At 35.2% G+C, this 15,743-nt stretch overlaps 1 long non-coding RNA gene across 2 annotated transcripts in view; it reads left to right on the forward strand.

The window, feature by feature from the left end:
- The window catches only part of LOC123537638 (uncharacterized), a 28,373-nt gene extending 13,060 nt beyond the window's left edge, over positions 1–15,313 (forward strand). Inside the window, exons 3-5 of one of the 2 annotated variants that reach the window (XR_008368084.1) lie at positions 7,252–7,370; positions 11,201–11,457; positions 13,054–15,313. This is a non-coding gene — a long non-coding RNA (uncharacterized LOC123537638). Of the gene's footprint in view, positions 1–7,251; positions 7,371–11,200; positions 11,607–13,053 lie in introns of those variants that run through there. The other variant, XR_008368083.1, reaches the window with a different exon arrangement.
- The last annotated feature ends 430 nt before the right edge of the window (positions 15,314–15,743 follow it).

Raw genomic sequence — 15,743 nt, forward strand, 5'->3', positions numbered from 1 at the left:
CCTGAAAACCCTTTTTCCCTTTTTTTGACTTTCACCCCCCACTCTACAAGTTTTGGGCTGCCCCTTTTTTGGGTCAAATCTGTGAGGGGAAATTTGAAATGGGCCAAAATTTTGAGAAAATTTAAAAAAATATCAATAAAAATACCATACAAAATAAATACTGTCAAAACCTTTAAAGAAATTGCCCTAAACCAATCTACTACTCCTTTTAATGCACGGGTAACTCGGGTTTACCTCTCCCAAAGTTTTGGGTACGTTTCTGACCCTGCTTTATAGGAAAAACAAAAAAATATCCTTTTCTCTTATTTGAGAACTCATCACTATTTTCCTTGGGATCAAATTTCTTTTCATAATCTCCTGACCCCTCCTCTACAATAGCTGCCCCAAACCCGTACTTAAAATACCCTTATCGGTTGGGACTTACACCTCCTTCCTTTCACAGTACTTTTTCACATGTTTGCGTGAAAATTTTTCAAATTTTCCGTCTACTCTTTTCCGAAATTCCGGGTCTATTTACTACTCTACTACATTTACATATGGCCCCCTTCAATGTAAACAAAAACTTTTATGTTTCGGGGTAAAAATACAAGAAACCCTTCTACCTCCCTTTTAACCCCTCCTTTTCTCTACCTTCCTTTGTAATACTTCTTTATCTACACATTTTTTTGGCTAACTGTTGCTGCTATTTTAAACACTATCTTCCAACTTTTTTTTTTGAAAACCATAACATACTGGAAAGGGGTTTTTTTAAAACCCTTTCCTCCCGGGCTTACCACCCCTAACTTTTCTTAGCACATTATCGGTCCCCCCGATTTTTCAAAACCGTAAAGTAAACTAAAAGGGAAAAATCCCAGCCCTTCTTGGGGAACTTCACGGAAAGCAAACAACATAGCATTAAAATACCAAATTCCCAATCTCTAGGTCCCTCACTCCCCCAAAACGTTTTCAACATTTGCTTCAAACTACCTTTAAAAAACTTCTCTACAAAACCTTTACCTTGGGTGAACGGTGTTGTATTTTAACTGCCTTAATGAAATATCTACAAATTTTCTCCCCATAAGGCTGAACGTAAATGCGATCCAAAAATTGGGAAACCATTTCCTCTGGAAATTTCCTAACCCTACTTTACTTATCTACAAGGGCCCTGCTACCCCCTCTCAGTTTCAATACAAAGGTAGTGCTATACCCTTCTGGATATCTAGTAGCATAATCAAACCATAGTCAAAATTTTCCCTTTTTTTCCTTTTTATCAGTCATGGGTTCGATGGGACCAAGAAAATCGCCCACAACTCTCTTAAAGGGAGTATAAATCAAAAGGCATTTTTCCTAAGGGAACTTTACTTACTCTACCCTTACTATAGTACTTTTGGACAAATACTACATACTGACGTACCTCCTAACCTCGCCATTACCCCTGGCCAGAAAAAATTCGCCAAATACCCTATCACTTTTTTTTTCCTTTAAAACCAAAAAGGGCCTAAACATTAACGAATCTTTTTTAACTTTCCCTCACAGTTTCTCTAAACTTTTTGGTACAATCAACTGTCTACTTTTGTCTAAAATTCCCGGGGGGTATAAATCTCTATATAACAAACTATTCCTAATCTCAAACCCCAACTGAAACCCTTTCCTCTAACTGCTTAATCGTACCCCTTCCCAGCCCTTTTTTCCCACACAAATCTAAAGTGCTATCATTTTGTTTTCTTTTCTAAAAATTCCCCTCTAAGGGTAAAACAAAATCTGAGACCCGGGAAATTTAGGCTTTCCTTGCTTCTTTAAATTTGGGTTGCGCCCCCAGTTTCCCTTTTCTGCGACGCTAAACACTAAACTTAGGTTTTACACTTTTTCCCCTACATTCCAAATTTTAACATCATTTTTTAGATTATCTACAACCAAAAGCCCCTACTGACCCTTGAAATCGGACAATCAATATCTATTTTAGCTCTTTTTAGCCCTATGTTCACTCCCATCTATGTCTTTTCATCTAAAGGGTTTTCCCCTAAAAAATGACCTTGCTTTTACTAAGTCCCTTTCCCCTATCACACCCCTGTACAACCTGTTCCCGCCCTAGCGATTTAAACCCTACCTTAAAAAGTACCGGGTTTTGGGGGACTGTACTTACACTAAGCATACTAACTCCTCAAAACACTTAGTTTTATAATGGGTATTTCCCCCCCTCTGAACCTACTTGACTTTTCCCTATCTCACTCTATTTTTTCCTCTACCTCTACTCCTAATCGGGCACGGGCCTCTACCTCTATTTCCCACTTTCCTTATATTTTTTATTTTTCCCCCTTTTCTACTTTCCTGCTCTAAACCCCTAAAAAATCTTCGGCTCATTTGGGACTATTACCGCCGTACTTTCCCCCTCCTACAATTTAATTTTAGCATGCCCTATTTGACCACACTTATTACACTTTAGTACACCAAAGGGGTTTAAAACTTCTACCTCTATTTGCAACATTGCTAATACCTCTATTTACTAGTGCCCCACATTACGACTACTAGGATACTGTCTCTTAGGTATTTTATTATGGTTTTTGGCTCCGGGCCTTTTTTGGTTCCATTTCACGACATACTTTGGGACCTCCCTCCCAGTCTTTGCAACAAAACTGCATCCTTTTGCTACTCCCCAGCTTTTCTAACTTTTTAAATACTCAAAAATTTTGGTATAGTTCTCTATTACATACCTCTAAAATTGGGCCCTAAAAAATAAAATCAACAATCCTTCGTACCTTTTTTCTACCTTACTCATTTTAAAACCAAACCCCCCCAATATCACTTTTTTCTGGCTAGAAACATCCAAAGGTCCCATTATCCCCCGGGGCCCCGCTTTTTTAAATTTTTCTTATAGCCCCGTCAGGGAAGGGTTCCCAACTAAAGTAGCCAAAACGGCTTTTATTTTAAAAAACCCTTTCCCATCTTCCAACGGAAAACCTATCAAAAACCTCTCTTGCCGGACCCCTTTAAAAAAGGGGAAAGTTAATTTTAAATGACCATAAACTCTTTATCCCAACCTTCCCAACCCCGGGGAGTTTCGTACCCATTCAAGTACGCATCCATGGGAAACAATTTTTCCCTCAAAGGGGGAAAATCTTAACCTTTACCTTTTTTTTTCCTCTTTTCTAAATCTGTCCCTTTAAAATTAGGCCCTGTTTTTAAATTTTCCACTTTTTTTTGCTTCCTCCCCCTTTTCTGTTTCTAACTTCCCGCAAAAATTAACTTTCTCCTTTTCCATTTTCTTTAAATTATCTAAATTCCTTCGTTCTAAATCTAACTTTTTCCCTTTTCAGCCTCTAACTACTCGGGCTTCATTTCTATCTTTTCCTTCGCCAAAAAAACTTCTAACTCAATCTTTCCCCATCGCTTTTAACCTTTTCCTTTTCTCTTTCCCTCTGGGTTTTTACTCTTAATCTCTCTCTTTTTACTCTTAACCCCTTGCTTTTTAAACTACTTTGTTTTTTCCCTCACGTTTTCCCCACCTGCTCTTTCCTTAACAAAATTTTCGTAACTCTCTCCTTCATAACCTAACTCCCTTTCCCTTTTCCTTTTGTTAAAATCTACTACCTAGTCATTATTACAAATACTTTTAAAACTATAAAAAACACTACAGTACAACACTCCCATAACAAACCCGAACACTAGTTAAACCCTCGTGAGGGAATACTAGACTACAAGTTTTTCACTAAGCCTACATTTTCCCTGGAAGCCAAAAACAAAATAAATATCCTCTACTAATTAAAAACTACACCAAACCCCTACTAAAATAATAATACACTAATTTTCGCAAAAGTAAACCCGGGGTCATCCCAAAGGGTTTATGGCCAAAAAGCAACAAAGTAAGTGACAGTAAAGGGTGCCAATACCCTTCCCCTTTTCAAAAAATCAAACAACTTAACTGGTGTTAAAACTTTAGTGTAAAAAATAAAAAAAAATAAATCAACGTGCTTTAAAATTTTCCCAAAATAAAGTATAGGATAACACAAAAAGTGTAGACTAAAACATAAAAGTGGTTAAAAAAATATGCCCAAATAAACAAGCTTTCTAACACACACAATTTAAAAAAAAAAAAAACTGTATCCCGGTTTTTAAAAAGTACACTAAAAAAAAATAAAGGGTCACTGGGAGAAGTAGGGGCGACGCACAAATAAAAAGTAGGATAAATCCCTTGTCAAGGGGGGTCCCTTTCAGCACAATATTGGGGGCTTAAAACATAGAGTGACACAAAAAAAACCAAAAGAAAAAAAAAAGGAACGAACTCCCCCAGAATCCCAAATGTCGTATGCAACTGTTTTACATCTTTGACCCCCAAAAAAGCTGGTTGCTGAAACAATGGATCTTTTTGTCTTGTCTGAGGTTTAAAACGTCACTCTGAAAAATGAATAAAACATTATATTTTGTACCAATAGAACAAAACAAGAGGAATCTTTACCAAAATTTTGCTGCGTTAAAAGGGGGTTAATAATGTTGGGGGGGGGGAAAAGCTACTTTGTCTGGTCCCCAATCCCACTTCTGGGCCCCATTGTGACAGGAAGGCCTACCGGCGACAGTCCCCTCAAAAAAAAATCAACACCCCCCTTTTCCCTATTTTAAAAATTTTTTTAAAAAAAAAGATGATTATTTAAAAATGAATAGATATGAAAAGAAAAAAAAAATTATTATAAAAAAGAAAAAAAAAAAAAGGTTTTATATCCAGATACAAAAATTCTTAAATTCCCTTCCCAATCTGTCTGACAAAAGTTCTTTTAAAGTAATTTTGGGAACTTTTTTGTAGGGACAAAAAAAAACAGATTTCTAAAATTTAAAAAACGTCCCCTTTTTAAAACCCTGAATACGGTTGATTCCGTGTTTTGGGTCCCCATGGGGTGGTGATTGCATCCCTGACGACTTTAGAGGGTAAAAAAAATCATCGTCCTTTTCGGTTTTTTAACCCGGCCCCAAACCTGGGACGAAAGCTCTGCCTTTGGAAAATCACATCCAGGGAGTGAAGACAAAGAACCTCGGGCATTGGGACTTCCGGGGTTTTGACAACACCCGGGAAAATTTGTTTTGGCGGAAAAAACAAAATATTTAACATTGGTAAGCACCATACCCAAAAAAAAAATTTGGCTAAACTGCTCCTTTGGGACACCATAACCCCCCGAAAGGCCCCCCCAAATTTAAAACGTGCTACTTATACAAAATATATGTCTACAAGTTTTAAACGTCAAAATAATTTAAAAAACGGGGCACTTATTACTTTTCCCTTTTCAAAGATTTCTTTTTTAGAAAACAAAGTTAAAGTATAAATTATAGAAAAGTATATGATGAAAAAATTAAAAATAAGGGCAAAGTAAACTGCAGCCATTAAATTTAAAAAACTACAAATTAAAAAAATTCAATGTAAATCAAACGTTTATATGATATTTTGGGATCCCCTATAATTCTAAAGGGCCCTACAAAAAACGGGCATTGTATGTGTAAGCAAAAGACTGTACACCAATTTTATATTACAATAATAAATTAATACATGGTACTAGACTTGGGCCCTATAAGTTTACATAACCAAAAAAAAGGGGAGTGATGGCGTTTCCCCTAATTTCCCAAAAAAAATTTTACATAATTTTTTAAACGTTGGGGTTTTCCCCAAATTTTCATTTTACCAAAATTTTATACAAATTTAAAATCTTAAAATAAAAGAAACATTTTTTAAATTTCCTTTTACCAAATAATTTACAAAAGTCTGAAAAATTTAAAAAAATCTCCTTACATACCGAACCCAGCCAAAATCATATGCCAAAAATAAAAGTTCAGAATTTGTAGAATGAAAAAAAATTTTCCAAAAAAAATTTGAAAGCAAAAATCATACAAAAATCTAACAAATAATTTTTTTACCCTTTTTTATCGAGGGGGTAAAATTTTTTAGCAAAAAAAAAATTCAGAAAAGATTCGTCTTAAAAACCCTAAGTTTGGGGTGGCCCAAGGCATAAAATCCCTCTATTTTAAAGGGAATGTCCCGCCAAAAACTAAAAATTTCCGGGATTTTACGGTTAAGCCGTGACTCCGATATTTCTATTTTCAAAGGGATTCACGATATAGCCGGGAATTAACTACTTTTTGGGGCGAATTTAAATTTTCCCAAATTTTAGCCCTTAAGTGGTTTTTGGGGGTAAAAAATAAATTTCTGAAGTTTATAAAAATCAACTTTCCCTTTTTAAATGAACAGAATTTAAAAGAAAAATTTTATGGAAAATTTTAAATTTTAAAAAACAGAAAAACATTAGAGGATTTCATCGTGAAATCGACATTTACCCCCAATAACTCAAAAAACAAAAAATGATCAATACCTGCATTACACTACATATAAAAAAAGGCCCGTTTTTTTTTTTTCCCCCCTTTGTGACACAGAATGTTTTTATCTTTGATCTCAAAGTCCAGTTTGAATCTGGGGGCATGTTTGGTAAAAAAAATAGGTCTCAGTCAAATCAAAGGAAAAAACTTTAAAACCGTAGAGGCCACATTTATAAGATCTTAAAGGAACTTGGTCAGAATGTTAATCTTTATGACTTTGGGCAATAGGTCAGGTGAGGGGTTTCAGGGCCTTATTGGGGCCCTCTTGTTTAATTAAAAAATACTTTTGTGGGCCCCTTTTTTTTATAAGTTAACCTTTCCCCCCTTATTTATTTTTGATGTCCCACTGTTTTTAAACCCTTTACTTGTCCCTTTAAAAGCGGGGCACGGGACAACATCCCTGTTGGGTTTGGGTATCAGATCATAACATTGGGAAAATTCCCTGCCCGTCTATCCACTAGGAACAGCTCTATACAAAAAATCCAATATTAAAAAACCCCCATCATAACTGGGGCTACATCATGGTGGTGGAAATGGTACCATATCAACTGGGGCCCGGCTTTGAAAGGGTCAACAAAGTGATTTTTTTCCCTTTTTTTCCAAGAAGGTCCATATGTCACTTTTGCTTTTCCCAAAAAGACAATGCGCATTTCAAAGGCCACTCTATTTGTTTAATTTTTTTGCAATTTTGCTTTCCCAAAATACTTTTTCTGAAATAAATTTTGCCTTAAAGGTTTTCAGTTTCAAAATATTTTCCTAGTTTTACAAGAAATCTTTTGTTTTAGGAAGCCATTCAGCTTTGATGGTTCTTACCATACTAGTGTTAAACCTAGCTCCAAAGTTATAAAACTTAAGTTGGAGATGGTGCAGGCTTTCTGTTGGTCAATTACAAATTTATCATGTGGATTTTGCAATTTTCAGCTGCTTGTATATAAAATGGTCAAGTCTACAAATAAGGGGCTGCATCATCAGGACAGATGAGTGTAAATATAATTGTGAATGTATAGATGTAATGGTGGACAGTACAAGTGTACAGAAAGGTATAGCAAAGAGATTTTGAAATTTCAGTTTATTTACATGGTGTATGTGTAAACAAAATTCTATAAATAATAATGTACTGAGAAATCAATTAATCTCGACGGAGTGAAATTTCATGGTTTTGTCTAAAAATAGCTGTTTTATGGAGATATAAATTTGTGGAGAAGAAATTTTTAAGATCAAATGAATAGAAATGTTGTTGGATTGTATGATGCTTAAACCACCAAAATCCACTAAAAATGAGCCCTTTATGAATATTAATGGCTCCATAGTATCTGTTAACAGTTACCTCAGAAATGTAAAAATGAAACTACTTCTGTATGTAATTCCAGAGTTATTGTTACTGCTCGATGTCCATCGTGTGTCAACAATTTGTAAAAAAATCTTCTTCTTCAGAACCACTGGGCAGATTTACACCAAACTTCACAGGAAGGATCTTTGTGTGGCCCCATTTCAAAATCGCCCAAAGAATATAATTCCATGAAGAACTCTGGTTGCCATGGTGACCTAAAGGAAAGACCTTAAAAATCTTCTTGTCAGAAACTGTTTGCCGGATTTCAAAAATATTTTTTAGAAATGATCTCTAGGTGACCCTCTACCAAAATTGCCTAAGCCATTCTGTTTTGGTAAAAAAACATGGCTGCCATTGGGCGAGGCTTATTTTCCCTATATTGCTATATTTCAAATTATCCCCCTATGGTCAAATATGGCCCCGCCCTGGGGGTCATATGGTTTTACATAGACATATATAGGGAAAACTTTAAAAACTTCTTGTCCAAAACCACAGGGCTTAGGGCTTTGATATTTTGTACATAACACCATCTAGTTGTCCTCTACTAAGATTGTTCAAATTATCCCCCTAGGGTTAAACATGGCCCGCCCCGGGGTTCACATGGTTTATATAGACTTATATATGGAAAAACTTTGAAGATCTTCTTGTCCAAAATCGCAGAGCCTAGGGCTTTTATATTTGGTATGTAGCATCATCTATTGGTCCTTTGCCAATTTTGTTCAATTTATCTGCCTAGGGTCAAATATTGCCCCGCTCAGGCCAGGGACACATGGTGTATATAGACTTGAATAGGAAAAAACTTAAAAAATCTTGTCTGAAACCACAAGCCCTAGGACTTTGATGTTTTGTATGTAGCACACCCCTATGGATCTCAAAACTTCTTTTTTCAAAGTTATATCTACTGTACAAGCAGAATATTGGAACCTAACATCAAAACAAAACATTTGTGAAAAATTCATATGAGTGATTTTTTGTCACAATATTTGAAAAATTCATGATTTGTTCAGATATGTCATGATTAAACACTCAGGCATCTGGCCATCATGATAAGATTACCACAAATCTGACCTCAAAACTAAAATTTGTTTCACATGTATGTCAAATACATGTAAATGTAAATAAATGTAAATGAAAATTTTATTTACTGTCACTTTGTGAAACAATTAACATAAGCTCTGTATAGCATTTGATTGACCCTATTTTTTTTAAGAACAGTTAAAACCAATTATACCTTACCCCCTGCAATTTTCTTGTACCCATTTACAACTGGGTTTACTGAGGCAATTGTGATAATGTGCCTTGGCCGACAACACACCGTAATGGGAGTAGCCAGGATTCGAACCAGGGGCCTTCACCTCCGTAGGAAAGCGCCTTAGCCCTCTAAACCACTGCATCCACCAAAGCAATTGTTTTTGGACAGTGTAAGATTCAGCCAGATTAAGAAAATAAGTTAACTATTAGACAGACATATTGATTTTGCTGAATGCCAAACTACTTCCATTTTCAATGATGGCAAAATTAATGTTGAAGAATTAATCCAGGAATCCATGACACTTTTCTCAGAAATCTATATCTTAAGATCATCTTGCATCCCAGGGCATGAGTTTTTTAAGATCAGTAATAGTCCATTTTTAGTTCACCTGTCACAAAGTGACAAGGTGAGCTTTTGTGATCGCGCGGTGTTCGTCGTCCGTCGTGCGTGCGTCCGTCCGTAAACTTTTGCTTGTGACCACTCTAGAGGTCACATTTTTCATGGGATCTTTATGAAAATTGGTCAGAATGTTCATCTTGATGATGTCTAGGTCAAGTTCGAAACTGGGTCACGTGCCTTCAAAAACTAGGTCAGTAGGTCTAAAAATAGAAAAACATTGTGACCTCTCTAGAGGCCATATATTTCACAAGATCTTCATGAAAATTGGTCAGAATGTTCACCTTGATGATATCTAGGTCAAGATCGAAACTGGGTCACGTGCCATCAAAAACTAGGTCAGTAGGTCTAAAAATAGAAAAACCTTGTGACCTCTCTAGAGGCCATATATTTCACAAGATCTTCATGAAAATTGGTCAGAACGTTCACCTTGATGATATCTAGATCAAGTTCGAAACTGGGTCACGTGCCATCAAAAACTAGGTCAGTAGGTCAAATAATAGAAAAACCTTGTGACCTCTCTAAAGGCCATATTTTTCATGGGATCTGTATGAAAGTTGGTCTGAATGTTCATCTTGATGATATCTAGGTCAAGAACGAAACTGGGTCACATGCGATCAAAAACTAGGTCAGTACGTCTAAAAATAGAAAAACCCTGTGACCTCTCTAGAGGCCATATATTTCATGAGATCTTCATGAAAATTGGTCAGAATGTTCACCTTGATGATATCTAGGTCAAGTTTTAAAGTGGGTCACGTGCCGACAAAAACTAGGTCAGTAGGTCAAATAATAGAAAAACCTTGTGACCTCTCTAGAGGCCATATTTTTCATGGGATCTGTATGAAAGTTGGTCTGAATGTTCATCTTGATGATATCTAGGTCAAGTTCAAAAGTGGGTCACTTGTCATCAAAAACTAGGTCAGTAGGTCAAAAAATAGAAAAACCTTGTGACCTCTCTAAAGACCATATTTTTCATGGGATCTGTATGAAATTTGGTCTAAATGTTCATCTTGATGATATCTAGGTCAAGTTCGAAACAGGGTCATGTGAGGTCAAAAACTAGGTCAGTAGGTCTAAAAATAGAAAAACCTTGTGACCTCTCTAGAGGCCATACTTGTGAATGGATCTCTATAAAAATTGGTCAGAATGTTCACTTTGATGATATCTAGGTCAATTTTGAAACTGGGTCATGTGCCGTTAAAAACTAGGTCAGTAGGTCAAATAATAAAAAAACTTGTGACCTCTCTAGAGGCCATACTTTTCATGGGATCTGTATGAAAGTTGGTCTGAATGTTCATCTTGATGATATCTAGGTTGAATTTGAAACTAGGTCAACTGCGGTCAAAAACTAGGTCAGTAGGTCTAAAATTATTAAAATCTTTTGACCTCTCTAGAGGCCATATATTTCAATGGCTCTTCATGAAAATTGATCTGAATGTTCACCTTGATGATATCTAGGTCAGTTTCGAAACTGGGTCACGTGCGGTCAAAAACTAGGCCAGTAGGTATAAAAATAGAAAAACCTTGTGACCTCTCTAGAGTCCATATTTTTCATGAGATCTTCATGAACTTTAGTGAGAATGTTCACCTTGATGATATCTAGGTAAAGTTCAAAAAGAGGATCACGTACCTTCGAAAAATAAGGTCAATAGGTCAAATAATAGAAAAACCTTGTGACCTCTCTAGAGACCATATTTTTGAATGGATCTTCATGAAAATTGGTCAGAATTTTTATCTTGATAATATCTAGGTTAAGTTCAGAACTGGGTCACATGAGCTCAAAAACTAGGTCACTATGTCAAATAATAGAAAAAACGACGTCATACTCAAAACTGGGTCATGTGGGAAGAGGTGAGCGATTCAGGACCATCATGGTCCTCTTGTTTTTTCAGGTGTGCTGTATGTGACCTTGACTCGCCTTGCTGCAACCTTGACACTCCTTACTGCAACCTTTACACCCCTTGCTGCGACATTGACACTCCTGCAAAGTTGTTTCCCTGCATGTATCCAGACACATGAAGGGCTGGTGGCTATGTTCTCATACTGATGCTAATCCATATTTTGTTTACAATACTTACCTCCTTATACGAGTTCAATGTATTTGGATATGTTCATCCAAAAGAGTGTGATTCAAATGATTAAATAATGGGTCAGTAAGAATTCTATGTCAAAGAGTTTATTAGTGGATCTTCTTCACTTTCTTCTTTTTTCCCTCTGTTTATATAGTATTGTTGAATTACAATACATTTTGGATATATGAGTGAGTGAGTTGGGTTTTATATATATATATATATAGACCATTTTGTGTCAATTGGTATTATATATATATATATATGTGTGTTTTATTTGATGAATTAAATGGTTGTATAATATTAAATTGTTCAAGTACATTTTTTGTACACATTTTTGACATAGTTAACTTGTACAGAATACTTTACATAAAAATTATAAATGTTTTTCAGTCGTAATTGTTTTTCCAGTAAAATAGAAATATACATCCTTTCATATTAAAATGTGAAGCAAAATATATAATTCCAGTCACCTGCTTTAAACATTGTCATTTTGAGGTCTTTATGTTGCAATAGACATTATGTGAATATATAGAGGGTATTTTGTTTGTTTCAGTGTAAGATATAAATATCTTTCACAAGTGAATACCAGAGGCAATATTTTCATGAATGGCACGGCTGCGTGTGAAAATGTAAGACAGAGTGTTCATGTGTGAAAGATATTTAGATTTTACATGTAAAACAATTTTTCTGATTATGTTTTGACAAAATTTACCCATTTTATAGTTTCTTACCAGTGAAAAATACAAATAGTTTTACTCTGAAAATACCAGGTATATTTCAATAATTCACTAAAAATCTTGTAATTAATTTTGATCTTACACTTAAACACACAAAAATCCAGTTTTTGTTTGGCTACAAGATACCTATTTAGAAAAAAAGATATTTTGTTAAGTGTTAGCAGTCTTTCAATAATGGAACATCAATGTGTGGTTTGTTTTCCAACAGCTAAAATATTGCTGTATTCAGATATTGCCCTCTTAAGGTTCATGATCTTTTTGTGAAAATGAAAGTTTACAGATATTTTAAAAAATTCTTATTGTGATACAAAATTTGTTCTACAAATGTCTTGCAACTTACAGTTAAAGTCAAATCTTGTGTTATAGGCTGAACACCACAAAATCCAGCTGTTCTTTATTTCATATAAAATCCACTTACTTCATAATGGTTTTTCAACATTTTCTAGCATATCAGGTTTTCAGAGACTTATATTCCCATAAAGAACTAGATCGCTACTTTAGAAAAACAAGAAGAAAAGGGGGTGTTAACTTTTGTATAAGAAAACTTGTAACAGTTCTTTAAATACAACCTGCTGAATTTACTACTTTTCGCTTCTTTCAATTTCTCTTTTCGAGACATTAAATTCTTATGCAGCCATTTTTACCTAGCGTGCGATAGGAACATGCCGATTTCAATAGAATGGAAAGTGATACATACTGAAACGCGGTAGGGTAAAAGTAAGCGCGTTGCTATCCAGAAAATGCACTAGGAAAGGAAAAAAAGATTAGTACTATTTATATTTGGACTACTTGTGACTAGACCTGTGGAGGCTTACGTTCTATTTGGTAGTGATCAGCCTATAATACAAGTGTCTTGCAACTTACAGTTACAGTCAAACTTTGTGTTCTACATGTTTCTTGCAGCTTACAGTTATAGTCAAACTTTGTGTTTTACAGGTTTCTTGCAGCTTTATCTGGCACCACTAATGTCAACTAGATTCTACTTTGACAGTAAATAAATCATAATTCATATTCCAATCTTCCAGACTGAAGTGTTTACATATTTATATGCCACTATGTTCTGGTGTGTTTGTTTCAGTGCCATCATGTAGGTGATATGCACTATATTTAAAAACTGCATATATAAACTTTGAATGAAGATTTTACATCTGATTTCTAAATCCGACCTTAGATGTTATTAGAAATAACATTTTCACAGCAGTAACTACTTAATACTTTATTCTAACATAAAACTGCTGTTATTGTCACTTTTCGGGGGTTTTTTAACAGGAGAGAAAACATGTGTTAACAAGGAGATTCTCGCGCTTGCGTGCTGTTATAACACCATTTTATATATGTGCGTTCCGTGGCAAAGCGTAAACGCCATTCGGCCCCAAAATGGATAATTCAAAACAAAATGACGTCAACCTAAAAAACAACTCAGGCATTCCCGCGCATTTCGTGGAAATTTAATGACATTGAGTGACATTGTATATTGCTCATGTAGCATTGCCTAGTGGACCTCTACAAAATATATTCAAATCCTGACCCCCGGGGTCAAAATTGACCCCGTCCCATGGGTCACTTGATTTTACATAGGAAAATCTTCAAAAATTTTCTAAAAATAAACCAGAAGGCCTAGAGCTTAGATATTTGATGTGTAGCATTGCCTAGTGGACCTCTACAAAGTTTGTTCAAATCATGACCCCCAGGGTCGAAATTGACCCCGCCCCAGGGGTCATTTGATTTTACATAGGAAAATCTTCAAAAATTGTCTAAAAATAAACCAGAAGGCCTAGAGCTTAGATATTTGACATGTAGCATTGCCTAGTAGACTTCTACAAAATTTGTTCAAATCATAACCCCCGGGGTAAAATTGACCCCACCCCCTGGGATTACTTGATTTTACATAGAAAAATCTTCAAAATTTTCTAAAAATAAACCAGAAGACCTAGATCTTAGATATTTGACCTGTAGTATTGCCTAGTAGACTTCTACAAAATTTGTTCAAATCATGACCCCGGGGTAAAATTGGCCCCGGGGTTACTTGATTGTACATAGAAAAATCTTCAAAATTTTCTAAAAATAAACCAGAAGGCCTAGAGCTGAGATATTTCATATGTAGCACTGCCTGGTGGACCTCTTCAAAATTTGTTCAAATCATGATCCCCGGGATAAAATTGGCCCCGCCCCATGGGGTTACTTGATTGTACATCGGAAAATCTTCCTAAAAAATTCTAAAAATCATCAATTTGACATCTAAAACATGTGGCTCATATTACTCAGGTGAGCGATCCAGGGTCATAATGACCCTCTTGTTTTGTATACACATTAAAATAACAAGATGTGAATAAAATCTAGTAATACAGACATTACAAGTTGTTAACAAAATATATTTTTCATACAAGCTTGTAAATTTATTGTCAGTAACATAATGTCATAGTTCTTATGTGACATCAAGTGAAACATCTATGTGAGCATAATGTCATAGTTCTTATGTGACTTCAAATGAAATGTCTTTGTGAGCATAATGTCACAGTTCTTATGTGAGAGCAAGTGAAATGTCTGTGTGAGCAAAATGATATTGTTCTTATGTGACAACAAGTGAAATGTCATAGTTCTGATGTGACAATGTATGAAATGTCTGTGTGAGCATAATGTCATAATTCTTATGTGACAACAAGTGAAATATCTTTGTGAGCACAATGTCATAATTCTTATGAGACATCAAGTGAAATGTCTGTGTGAGCATAATGTCATAGTTCTTATGTGATGTCAAATGAAATGTCTGTGTGAGCATAATGTCATAGTTCTTATGTGATGTCAAATGAAATGTCTGTGAGAGCATAATGTCATAGTTCTTTTGTGGTGTCAAATGAAATGTCTGTGTGAGCATAATGTCATAGTTCTTATGAGACATCAAGTGAAATGTCTGTGTGAGCACAATGTCATAGTTCTTATGTGATATCAAATGAAATGTCTTTGTGAGCATAATGTCATAGTTCTTATGTGACTTCAAGTGAAATGCCTGTGTGAGCACAATGTCATAGTTCTTATGTGATATCAAATGAAATGTCTGTGTGAGCATAATGTCATAGTTCATATGTGACATCAAGTGAAATGCCTGTGTGAGCACAATGTCATAGTTCTTATGTGATATCAAATGAAATGTCTGTGTGAGCATAATGTCATAGTTCTTAGGCCTAAAAAAAAAGTTGTTTGTTTCCAGTGACATGGCCAAAAAAAATAGGGTAGGTCGGTAGGCATTTTTTTTTTTTTTTTTTTTTTTTTTTTTTTTTTTTTTTAAACCTAACACCATCGTAGTTTCAAACAGGGAGATTATTAACCTTATAAACATGCATCCTATAGTTGTGTTTGATTTACACCTGAATGTACAATGACTTTGATGATGTTTTAGCAATATAAAATGCCATTTGATTGTGTATTTAAATATTATGAAATAAATATTTGCTTTATGTTTGTGTTTTGTTGTTGTTGTTTTTTCATTTCCAGAGTAGCCAATCCGATTAGCTCAATAGGTAGAGCAGTCGATCTACGGATCAAGTGGTCATAGGATCGTTGTGTCCTATATCATTCATTCTCCGCCGCTAATTCATGTGGAGAAGTTGGCAATTACTTGCGGAGAA

The sequence above is a fragment of the Mercenaria mercenaria genome, chromosome 17 (genome assembly GCF_021730395.1).
Source record: "Mercenaria mercenaria strain notata chromosome 17, MADL_Memer_1, whole genome shotgun sequence".
Lineage (NCBI taxonomy): Eukaryota > Metazoa > Mollusca > Bivalvia > Venerida > Veneridae > Mercenaria > Mercenaria mercenaria.